The sequence below is a fragment of the Theropithecus gelada genome, chromosome 5 (assembly GCF_003255815.1).
Source record: "Theropithecus gelada isolate Dixy chromosome 5, Tgel_1.0, whole genome shotgun sequence".
Classification (NCBI taxonomy): domain Eukaryota; kingdom Metazoa; phylum Chordata; class Mammalia; order Primates; family Cercopithecidae; genus Theropithecus; species Theropithecus gelada.
The window spans coordinates 109,608,494-109,621,476 of record NC_037672.1 but is presented as its reverse complement, the minus strand read 5'-3'; the positions used below and the strand labels follow the sequence as shown (position 1 = coordinate 109,621,476).

The 12,983-nt window shown below is 39.4% G+C and overlaps 1 pseudogene; it reads left to right on the top strand.

Annotated features, from left to right (window-relative positions):
* The first annotated feature begins 8,850 nt into the window (after positions 1 to 8,850).
* Positions 8,851 to 9,246, top strand: LOC112624410 (annotated as a pseudogene).
* Positions 9,247 to 12,983: the final 3,737 nt, after the last annotated feature.

The window sequence follows — 12,983 nt, the reverse complement described above, 5'->3', positions numbered from 1 at the left end:
ATTTGTAGAAGTTCTGGATATAAATCCCTAATCAGATATATAAATATTTTCTCCCATTTGTGGGCTGTCATTTTATATTCTTGATGATGTCCTTTAAAGCACAAGTATTTTGAATTTTGATGTTATAGCTAAGAAATCATTGCCTAATCCAAAGTCATAAATATTTATTCCAATATTTTCTTCTAAGAGTTTCATAGTTTTCACTCTTAAATTTAGATATATGATCCATTTAGACTGAATTTTTGTATATGGTATGACATAGGGGTTCAAATTCATTCTTTTGCATATGGGTAGACAGTTGTTCTGGCATCATTTGTTGAAAATATATTCTTCCTCCATTGAACTATCTTGTCACCTATGTTAAAAAATCAATTCACCATAAATTTAAGGATTTATTCCTGGGATCTCAGTTCTCTTCTACTTATCTATATTTCTACACTTATGCCAGTTCCATATTGTCTTGATTAATGTAGCTTTGTAGTAAGTTTTGACATCAGAAAATGCAAGTCCTCAAACTTTGTTTTCTCAAATATCGCTTTGGTTATGTTGAGTCCATTACATTTCTATATAAATTTTAGGATCAGCTTGTCAATTTCTGGGAAAAAAAATCCAGGAATTTTCAATATTTACTGAGGAATAGTTTGTTACAATAAGACCTAGGTACCACAGAGACTACAGAGATGAAACCCAGTCTTTAATCCTAAAAGAATCAACAATCTTGTAATAACACATATATGTCAACCATCACTTTATTGCCTCTCAGCTCCAGATTCACTCCACAATATATGCCCTTTGATAATGGGCAGAATTATCTCGAGAGTCTCCTCCTTACAGTGAGCATGATGCTAAGTTTTCTTAGTAGAGGCTGTTGGAAAGATGTCCCCTGCTGTTTCTGACTACTGCATGGCGAGTTGGTGGAGTGGGTTTGAAGACATCTGGTGGAACTCTGTTTTGGTCACATTCCTAGAATATGCAGTCACTAGGTAACCTTGTAGTTTCAGCCTACCTGGCAATAAGCTTCCCATGGACACCTTGGCATGGAAACTGGTGTCCCAGAGTCTTCCTGCCCACATGACTGCCTCAATTCCCTGTGCAAACCTGCATGTGGATTGTCAACAGACTGGGAGTTTTCCACTGAGACATTACTGTGTGGCTTGCGTGCTGCCTGGATTCCCACCACCTGTGCATAACTACGCATCTGGCTTCTAATCTGCTAAGCTCTGGCTGCACTCTGGAGGGATGCTTCCTGCTCTCCTAGTGACCCCAGACCAGCTCTGGCTAACGCAAACCAGTGAACTTTTCTGTTTCTGTTATCAGGCTGAACTACACCTTCTCCAATGAGGTCTGTACCCCAGGTCTGGGGAGGGGGGCCCCCTTACAACTTTGTTCTTCCTTGATTACTCTCCTTCAGCCCTAGGGTGCCTTATAGTTTTCTTTTACTGTCTTTGTTTCTGTATATTCATTTATCAGAGTTTAATAATTCTTTGTATTATACTTCTTCTATGTAACCCACTGTGTGATTGAATCCACACTGATATAACAAATAACATTATAGTTCGGAATTTGTTGGTTATATCTTAAGAGATCTGCCAGTGAGATAAGGATTTGGAGCTCACAGTCTATTGATGGAATCAGGAAAGACTTAATGAGGGAGTGCAATTTAAGATGAGTCTTGAAGTATGGATAAGGATTTCCTTTGAACTTACCATTAGGGAGCTTATCGTTTTAAGATGATTGCTCAGATCTCCACTTCAAGGGTAAAGACATTTACAAACTGAATTATACTATTTGTCCCAAACAGCTCTCCTTTACTCCTAACTGACAAGCTTACCCTGGATTTTGCTAATGGTCTGGGTGGAGTTGCTAAACAAGGATTTAGAGATGAGCAGAAGAGATACCTGAACCTAAGTGGGTCCCTGACCCCCAAACAAGAAATATTTAAATGACATCTCCTCAGAATTACTTAATGAAATGTCTGAAAGAAAGGCTTTGATGGACTGTTTAGTTTAGTTAGAAATGAACACCCGTAGCCATATGTACCATTTAATTTCCTCTCCAAATGTTTGCATACTGTTTGGTAGATGTGGCCTATATTTTGGAAGGTTTTTTTTCCTTTGAAGTACGCCATTACACGGTTTATTTCCTATTTGAACACCAAGTACACATTACTTTTCATTTCTTTTTGCTTGCCAAGTCTTTTTAAAAATATCGAATAAAAACTAGTGATTTGTAGGGCTATTCAAAGCATGGTTCCTGGACCAACAGAATCAGCATCATTTGTGAGCTTATTAGAAAAGCAAATTTTGGGGCTTACCTCAGACTTAATGAATCAGAATCTCTGAGGGGTGGGGCCCTGAATATGTGTTTTAACCAGTTTTCTAGGTGATTTTATGCACACTAAAGTTTGAGAAGCGCCAGTTAAGATTTTACAAATTGCATTTCATTTGAGACACATTCTAGAATTTAAAAAATATCTGGGATCTTAAAAGCCACTTCCAGTTGGGAGTGTGTATCTCTAGCAACCCTGATAGGTTGGCATCTAAATGCTGCTTAACATTTTTTACAGATGGGAGTTCACCACCTCACAAATCAATCTGTTACCTTTGGGAACAATTCAAATTATTGAAAAATCTCAAGGCCCAGCACAGTGGCTCTTGCTTGTAATCCCAGCACAGTGGGAAGCTGAGGTGGGAGGATCCCTTGAGCACAGGAGTTCAAGACCAGCCTAGGCAACACAGCAAGACTCCAGCTCTACAAAAAATAAAAAATAAAAATAAATAAATAAATAAATAAATAAATAATCTGGGCATGGTTATGTGTACTTGTGTACCCAGCTCTTAAGGAAGCTGAGCTGGGAAGGCTGCTTGAGCTCAGGAGGCTGAGGCTGCTGTGGACCATGATCATGCCCCTGCACTCCAGTCTGGGCAAGAGAGTGAGAATCTGTCTGAAAACAAAACAAAACAAAACAAAAAGAAGAAGAAGGAAGAAAAATCTCATTTATTATACATTTAATCCAAATTGAGTTAATTGCTCCTTTCGATCCTTGTTCCCAATCCTCCTCATGAGGAGCATGAAATAAATCTAGTTTCTTTCTTTCTTTCTTTTTTTTTGGAGACAGTCTCGCTTTGTTACCCAAGCTGGAGTTCAATGGCACAATCTTGGCTCACTGCAACCTCCACCTCCCAGGTTCAAGCAATTCTCCTGCCTCAGGGATTACAGGTGCCCACCACTACACCCTAATTTTTGTATTTTTAGTAGTGGGGTTTCACCATGTTGGCCAGGCTGGTCTTGAACTTCTGATCTCAGGTGATCCACCCGCCTTGGCCTCTCAAAGTGCTGGGATTACAGGCGTGAGCCACTGCACCTGGCCTAAATCCAGTTTCTTTTATACAGTCCAGACACTTACATATGTGAGACAGCTGTCAGCTCTCTCCTAAGAATTTTCTTCTCAAGAGAGAACATTCTTAGTCCCTTTACTTTCCCCACCTAATAAAGCCTTTTGGATTCTTCATTCAGAAGGTATTTCTATATTGACATTCTGCCTAAAAACATCACATCCAGGCTGAGCACGGTGGGGGCTCATGTCTATAAGCTTAGAACTTTGAGAGGCTGAAGTGGGAGGATGGCTTGAGCTCAGGAGTTCAAGACTGGTCTGAGTAACATAGCAAGACCCTGTCTTTACAAAAAAAAGAAAAAGAAAAACATCACCCCCAGAATTAAATATAAACTTTTCCAAGATGTTTATCCAATTAAGGCTATTAAAGATTGTTCTACCAGATGTAGAAATTAACTGAATCCTCTCCTGGACTTTAGAAAGTTGAATTCCAAGCCTAATTTTGGACAGAACATTCAATTTCTGTGGATTTAATTAAAACTGGAATTACTATGTGGCACTTAAACCTGGGGAATTGCTAATGTTTAAGAAGCAGATATTGCCAATAGAACTTTTTTTTTTTTTTTCCTGTTCAATTTTACTTTATTCCCAAAATACACAACTTAATTTGATTTACTTTATTCAATTTGTATTCATTGTACAAAATAAACAAAATATTTAATATGACCAATGTTGTATATAGTATCCAGTTTATATGTTAAAATTTCTAGATATGAAATAAGGCAATAATTGCCATTCTGAGCATATTTATTTCATATTTTCAAATTCCATATTCACTCCAAATATTATTTGTAATCATGAGTTTGAGAGGAATAAAATATTGCAGTTTGTATTTTTTTCTAACAAATGTGAAAAGTAATGGATAAATAACCAAATCACGATAACAAAATTATAGGTATAAAATAATCAATGATGTAATTTGTGAAACAATTATTCTAATAAGTATTATAATTTATTTGTAGATCCCTCTGATATAGATACTAATTATATACAATTTACAAAGAATTATAATCTGAAGAAGTGTAATGCTCAGATCACACAGCTGATTGGTAGACTTGAAATCCAACACCAGTAACATATTCACAAACACTATGCCATTCTGTTTCCTGAAGCTTTTCTGAATTTCAGAGCAGCAAAATAATTCTTCATACCATCTTTCTATTTGATCATATAGATAAAGCATATAAAATGTGCCAATAGAACTTTTGAAAAGAATTGAAATGGAATGGTCACAAAAGCCAGAAGAATCAGTAGAAAGTCATGTTGCAGCTATTTGATTCTTTCTCTTAATAGGTATGTGCTAAGACCTCAGTCTGGACAAGTCCCAGGAGCCTGGGTTGGGCTTCAAGACAGGGTATTTTTTGCCCAGGGTGCCATAGTTCTCCATAAGGAATCAGGGGTAATTGATAGATACAATGTTCTGCTAGTGGGCAAGGTTGGAGTAAAGTTAGACAGTCCAAAACTGGGTCGAGCAGGCCTGCATGAAAAGAGATTGTTGGTGAAGAAAGGACAGATGACTGTGGATCAATAGCAGCGTGTTCTCATTCATGTCCTTCCATGCTTGCTTTCACAGATATGCTGGATGACTTTAAAGATCAGAAGACAAGTGGCATGCCTGTAATCTCAGCACTTTGGGAGGCTGAGGCAGGTAGATCACTTGAGGTCAGGAGTTTGAGAGCATCCTGGCCAACACAGTGAAACCCTGTCTCTACTTAAAATACAAAAATTAGTGGGGCCTGGTGGTGCATGCCTGTAATCCCAGCTAGTCAGGAGGCTGAGGTGGGAGAATTGCTTGAATCTGGGAGGTGGAGGTTGAAGTGAGCCTAGATTGCACCACTGCACTCCAGCCTGGATGACGGAGCAAGACTCCATCACTGCACCCCCACTGCCAAAAAAAAAAAAAAAAAAGAAAGAAAGATGCGTGAACAGTTGAAGCCCAAGAGCACAAAATTACAAAATTTTGGCACTATCAAATGACAGAAAAGTTAACAACAACCAAAAAAACAAAGGTAGAAAGATGTTGAACGCAATAGAATGCTTTTGTTGCAGTATAAAATGGAATTTAAACTGGCTAAACAAAAGAGATTTATTTGTTTGCACAATTAAAAAGTAAAGATGTAGAACCATCTTCAAGAGTGGCCTCATCAATCTTTCTCTGGGATTCTGTGGGCCTTGCCATCCTGCATGTCTTATGTTTATCCTCAGGCTAGGCCAGGGGGTCATTTCCTGGGGAAGAGAGCATGTAGCTCCTGAAGGGTTGATTGAAAGGCTTGTGGTTTGCCTTGATTAGCTAACTTCTGGACCAATCACTGTAGCTAGGGGGAGTGCCTTGCACTGTAGAAGGAGATAGTATAATTGTTTTTTAATGCCTCATGATATGTCTGGCTGTGTCCCCACCCAAATCTCATCTTGAATTGTAACTCCGACAATTCCCACATGTCGCAGGACGTACCCAGTGTGAGGTGATTGAATTATGGGGGCAGGTCTTTCCTGCGCTGTTCTTGTGATAGTGAATGAATCTCACAAGATCTGATGGTTTTAAAAATGGGAGTTTCCCTACACAAGCTCTCTTTTTTGCCTGCTGCTCCTCCTTGCCTTCTGCTGTGATTGTGAGGCTTCCCCAGCCATGTGGAACTGTATGTCCATTACATGTCTTTTTTGTAAATTGCCAAGTCTCAGGTATGTCTTTGTCAGCAGTGTAAAAACAGACTAATACACCTCCCAAACCCCACAGCTGCTAAATAGTGGGGGAAGAGTGAGTCATCGCTTGAGCAGACTGCAACTCAAGGCCTACATAATCTTAATGCCTACTGATCTCTTGTTTCTTCCAGGAAAAGCTCCAGGGAGGGCTTTGGAGGGGCTGGTCCATGTGCTCTTTCCTGAACCAATGCTAGGATTAAGGGGGATAGCCCAGAGTTGTGTGTTAGCTGCCAGAAGTGAATGGGAAGAGTCAGCACCACACAAACAACATGGAACGAACTCCTCATAGTCACCACAGTCCCTTCAGTGGGTTTTCTGGATTAGTGATAGTGATACCACAGTTATAAAATAGTCTCCATTTTCTGCTCCAGAGAATGATTTTATTTTCATTTTCATTCTTTGTAGAGCTTATTTATGTGTTTTTATAATCTGTTGACTCGGTTTTTTAAAAAACTAATTTTCATTTCATTTTCATGTAAAGGATCAGTGATATCTTTCTTGGTAATCTGCAAATTCCTCCAAAGCAGGTGTCCTCTTCTCTTCTCTTCTCTTCTCTTCTCTTCTCTTCTCTTCTCTCCTCCCCTCTCCTCTCCCCTCCCTTCCCCTCCCCTCCCCTCCCCTCCTTTTGTCTCCCCCTTCCTTCTCCTTTCCTTTCCCTTCCCTTCCCTCTTCCTTTCCCCCTTCCCCCTTCCCCCTTCTCCCTTCCCTTCCCTTTCCTTTCCTCCCTTCCCTTCCCTTCCCTTCCCTTCCCTTCCCTTCCCTTCCCTTCCTTCTTCTTTCATTTCTCTTTAAGACTTTTTACTACCAGTTCAATCATGGATTTTTAGTAGTAAGCTAAAGCTGGTTCTTTCTGGCTCTCTAGGGTCAATAGCTAAATGTTCAGAAAGTTTTTGAGTTGGTTTTAAACCATTAGTGTCTTAAAATTGTCCCTGGGGGAGTATTTATACCATGGAAATTGGAAATGCTACAAATCAGGACTTTTCTCCCTCAGCCAATTAGCTGTAAACCACTAATCCTGTGTCAAAACATATTATAATAAAATGCTTTTCCTGTGTTATAGTTCATCCTCTAGGAAGTAAATTGTAATTCCAGTTTCCATTTTCTGTCTGTATTGTGTTTAAAGATTTAAAAACATAAAATTATTAGGAGATTAAGTACAATTTTTCAAATAATATTGAGTCCATTATATATTTTTTTTCTGATTTCAAAACCTGAGAGTCTTAAAAAATAAAAAGACAAGCCACAAATTGGAAGAACATATTTGCAAGTAATACATCTGGTAAACTATTTCCATCCAGACTACATAAGGGATACCTATAACTCAATAAATGGAAGACAAACTATCCAACTAAAAAATAGGGAAAAGAGCTGGGTGTGGTAGCTCATGCTTGTAATCCCAGCACTTTGGGAGGCTAGGGCGGGAGAATTGCTTGGGCCCAGGAGTTTCAGATCACCCTGGATAACATAGCGAGACCTCATCTCTCTTAAAAAAACCCAAAAAAACAAAAACAAAACAAAACAAATATATATATATATAGGCAAAATGTATGTATAGAGTTTTTTTTTTTTTTTTTTCTGAAACAGAGTCTTACTCTGTTGCCCAGTCTGGAGTGCGGTGGCACAATCTCAGCTCACAGCAACCTGTGCCTCCTAGGTTCAAGCTATTCTCCTGCCTCAGCCTCCAGAGCAGCTGGGATTATAGGCATGTGCCACCACACCTGGCTAATTTTTGTATTTTTTAGTAGAGATGAGGTTTCACTATGTTAGCCAGGCTGATCTGAAATTCCTGAGCTCAGGTGATCCACCCACCTTGGCCTCCCAAAGTGTTGGGATTACAGGCATGGACCACCACACCCAATCTGAATAAACATTTAACAAAGAAAATACAAAATGGCTAATAATCTCATGAAGAAAAGCTTAACACCATTAATCATTAGGGAAATGCAAAATAAAACTACATGCTATTATTACATACCTACTAAAATGGCTATAATAAAAAAGACTGACAATATCAAGTTTTTGCTAAGATGTGTGTAGAAATTGGAAATCTCATACATTGCTGGTCAGGAATGCAAAAACAGTGCAACTTCTATGGAAAACAGTTTGGCAGTTCCTCAAAAAGGTAAATATAGAATCTTTAATCTAGAAATTCCACTCCTAGATATATACCCAAGAGAGTTGGAAACATGTACCACACAAAATTTGCACATGAATGTTCATAACAGCATTATGTGTAATAGCCAGATGGAAACAATCCAGATGTTCATAAACTAATGAGTGGATACATAAAAGGTGATATATTATCTACACAGTAGAGTACTATTCAGCAATAAAAAGGAATGGCTATTGATACATGATACAACACGAATGAACCCTAAAACATTATGTTAAGTGAAAGAAGCCAGACACAGAAGACTGTCTTGTATAATTTCATTTACAAGAAACCTTAAGAAAAAGGCAAATCTTATAGTGACCAAAAAAAAAAAAAAAAAAAATCAATTGTTGCCTGGACCTGAGAGTAGGAATGTAAGTGATTGCAAATAGGCACCAGGGACTTTTTTGGAGTGACGAAAATATTTTTAAGTGAACAGTGGTTGCTACATGACTCCATAAATTTACAAGAAATCATTGTACACTTATGTTGAACAAATTTAAAGATATGTAAATTATGCCATTCCTTACCCTGCCAACACCTAGTTGCATGGAAGTGGAGGCTTGGGTACATTCAAGATTCAGCTTCACAGTAAGCCACTGCCATGGCCGAGGAAGGCATTACTGCTGGAGGTTTAATGGATGTTAATACTGCTTTACAAGAGGTGCTGAAGACTGCCCTCATCCATGATGGCCTAGCATGTGGAATTCTCGAAGCTGCCAAAGCCTTAGACAAGTGCCAAGCCCATCTTTGTGTGCTTGCATCCAACTCTAATGAGCCTGTGTATGTCAAGTTGGTGGAGGCCTTTTGTGCTAAACACCAAATCAACCGACTTAAGGTTGATGACAAGAAACTGGAGGAATAAGTAGGCCTCTGTGAAACTGACAGAGAGGGGAAGTCCTGTAAAGTGGTTAGTGGCAGTTGTGTAGAAGTTAAGGACGCTGGCAAGGAGTGTCAGGCCAAGGATGTCATCAAAGAGTACTTCAAATGCAAGAAATGAACACACAAAACTTTGGTGCATACCAACATGCACACGCACCCACTCACACACACAAATTATGGCTCTGTAATAAAGCTGTTTCAAACAGCCTGAAAGTCACAAATTCACTTATGTATTTCTCATTAATAAGTAAAAGTAATAAGCCTTCAGGGGTTTAACCTTTTCAGCTTGTTTCATCCGCACTCTTCAAACTTTGATGAGTGACTCAGAAACATTGAATATGCATACTTTTCCCAGGAACAAGATATTTAATCTTTTCCTTGGTTTTAGAATCTAACCTACTGAATGAAAATATTTTAGAGTTATGTTATAATTTGATGACTGCTTATGTGGAAATTAACTATCACAAAGAAAATTGGAGACATTTCCAGTCATACGCTTGTCAAAGTGGAAAAAGTTTTAATGATATAAAAACATAACTAAATAAAAACACATGGAAATGCATGCACACACACACAAAGTAAGAAATTTATGATTAAGGATGACTTTGGATTTTTAAAATATAATCTTATTCTATGTACTTTATCCAGGTAGATTGTTATTTACCTTTTCACAGTATTTTCAACTGCGGCACATTATAATTTTTTCTGGGCATTGCTTTTATTATTTGATTGTTCTGATAATCAGGAAGTCATTCTTCATGCAATTTGAATTAACTCCTATCTCCTTACAATCTACCTTGTGATTAAAAATGGGGAAAGATTTGGCTGTGTTCTGAAAATGTGCTGTGGCTGACCCGGCAGCCATAATTTCAAAGTTTATTCTGGCTCTTCAACTCTGTACTGGGAGGCCTTGAGAAGAGTTTGAAGAAGGTTGCAGTGATTTCAATCTTTCTGTGTAAGAAAACTGGACTTTTTAAGAGGCTTCAGGTGTGGTACTCATGCCTATAATTCCAGCCTTTGGGAGGCCAAGGTGAACAGATCATTTGAGGCCAGGAGTTCAAGACCAGCCTGGCCAACATGGTGAAACCCCATCTCTACTAAAAATACAAAAATTAGCCGGGCGTGGTGGCAAGTGCCTGTAGTCTCAGGTACTAGGGAGGCTGAGGCACGAGAATTGCTTGAACCTGGGAGGCAGAGGTTGCACTGAGCCAAGATAATGCCACTGCACTCCAGCCTGGGTGACAGAGCCAGACTCTGTCTCAAAAAAAAAAAAAAAAAAGAAAGAAAGAAAGAAAAAGAAAATATGACTTTTTTTATTGTATGAGGGATGGAGCCCCGGAGGCAGAACAGCTAGACAACTAAACAGCAGGGCAGGAGTTTGTCTGCCAAGGTACAGAAATGCTTACAAGACTTTGTAGAAACAGCAATTAAAATGTTACTTTATAGATATTTCTGTTTCTCTGAAGTAAATTCTCTCCATCGTCCCCAAACTTCAGCAAAGTCAGCTTCTCTGGAAAGCTTGTGTAAAAAGATGTTCATCAATCTTTCTCACTGTGGTTAAGAGGTAGATGGAGAATGCCAGAACAGGAGATGAGCTTCTTGTGTGGATCTATTCAGGCTAACGAGAGTTAGCAAATGCTAAATGGTCGTTAGTAGAAGCAGAGCCAAAAGTAATCACAGAGACTTAGGCTTCCTGATACTTCTTAGAAATTTGGGACAGAGTTAGACTGCCTGTATATATGGTCTTAAAAGAAAGCATCAAAATGTTCTGTTTGTATTAATACATACCGATTGTTTTTGGAGGTCAGTGAAAGGCTTGAATATACTTCTTCCTTAGGCTGTACTAATACTATAAACCTAACACAAGAAAAACTTTTCTTTATTTTGAGATAGGATCTTGCTCTGTTGCCCAGGCTGGTGTATAGTGGTGCAATCACAGCTCACAGCAGCCTAAACTCTAGGGCTCAAGAGATCCTCCCACCTCAGCCTACCAAGTAGCTGGGACCACAGGTGCACACCAACATGCTTAGCTAATTTTTTTGTTTTTTTGTAGAGATGGGAATCTCTCTACCTTGCCCAGGCTGATCTTGAACTACTGGGCTAAAAGGATCCTCCTGCCTTAGCCTCCTAAAATGTTGGGATTATAGGCGTGAGCCCCCGTGCAAGGCCCAAGAAGAGCTTTTGAAGAAGAGAATTGGCATATGTATGTGTGTTTAAAACTACCCTCTGGTAATATTATTCTTAATCTTACAACAATAAGATTACATTGATGAGGTCAGATTCAAGTTATTTTTTTAGGATATCTGCAGTATAATTTATAAGTTACTTTAACTTCTATTTATTCCCAGACCCGCTTTCCAAGGTTTATCACCCCCACTCTGCTAGCTAATGTTCCTGAAATTCTAGATTTCTAAATAATGTCCTCATATTGCAACTTCTTAATCTGTCATTTGGGACTTAGCTTTTTTCCCCCTGTATTAGTCTGTGTTTAATTTGGGGAAATGCAACCACTCTAGTAATTTAGTACAGGGAATTACCAATTCAGTGCAGTGATTACCAAATTGCTGGGAGTAGGGGATGGGGTAGGGAAAAACTGAGTGGGAGGCAAAGGCTATTGCAGGACTATTGGGTTCAGTGGCATACCATGGCGAGTAGGGTTGATACAGAGGTCAGGTGGCTGCTGTTGTCACCTCTGCTAATGCCCCACATCCATGAAGTCCTATAGAGACATTGGGATGTGAAGTCTGCCTACTGCAAACATTCTTTTTCTTCTTTTCTTTTCTTTGAAGACAGCGTCTTGCTCTGCCACCCAGACTGGAGTGCAATGATGGGATCTCAGCTCACTACAACCTCTGCCTCCTGGGTTCAAGCGATTCTCCTGCTTTAGCCTCCTGAGTAGCTGGGATTACAGGCACCTACCACCACAGCTGGCTAATTTTGTATTTTTAGTAGTAGAGATGGGGTTTCATTATGTTGGCCAAGCTCATCTCAAACTCCTGAGCTCAGGGGATCCACCTACCTCTCAAAGTGCTGGGATTACAGGCGTGAGCCACTGTGCCCGGCCTACTGCAAACATTCTTATCTGTCTAATCTTGTTTACCAGCTGCCTCAGCCACAAGGAAATGGCCTTTGCCTCACTTCTGCCTTCCAAATCTCAAATGAGTGCGTCTTATGACAGAACTTAAATTGCATCCAGAACTGTGGCTGCAGGACCTTTTGGGAAATGTGGTCATTTTTAGCTTCCCAGCCTTCATAATTAAGGGGGTATGCTGAAAGTGTGCAAATGTATATTGAAGGCCAAATGATAATAAGTTTCCTTCCCCTACCCCTGATGTAGTTACACTAGCAGTTTTGGCTAAAGCAATACTCAGTGTTTACGTTATCATGACTGTGCAAATGTTATGCAATGTTTAGCCATGCTGTGCACTACGCCACACCTCTTTCGCGTATAATACTTTTCCCTGCAGTTAACAATCCTCCCCTTTCATTTGCCAAATTTGCTAAGATATTCTTGCCGATTTATCAGATCTTATGATATCTCTGTCACATGCTTCTCAATAATCCTTTCAATGTATTTAAATATGAATTGGGGATGGAGGGGCAAATGTGACAGAGTTGGTGTGTAAGTCTGGCTGCTATTGTTCTGAATGTAGAGTAGAAAAAGCAGCTGAAAGTCTCAGTTTTCAGCATCCAGATTTTCACTTAATCCCTCACTTCCTGTTTTCAGTCTTTCATCCCCCACAGTATGTTTGGTTTCAGGAGTTCAGGGTTTCTCTGAGCGAAAAATTCTGGTCCTTGATGGGTGAGGTGAAGTGGGAAAGGGACCTAGACTTCCAGTTGCTTCATAAACAAACA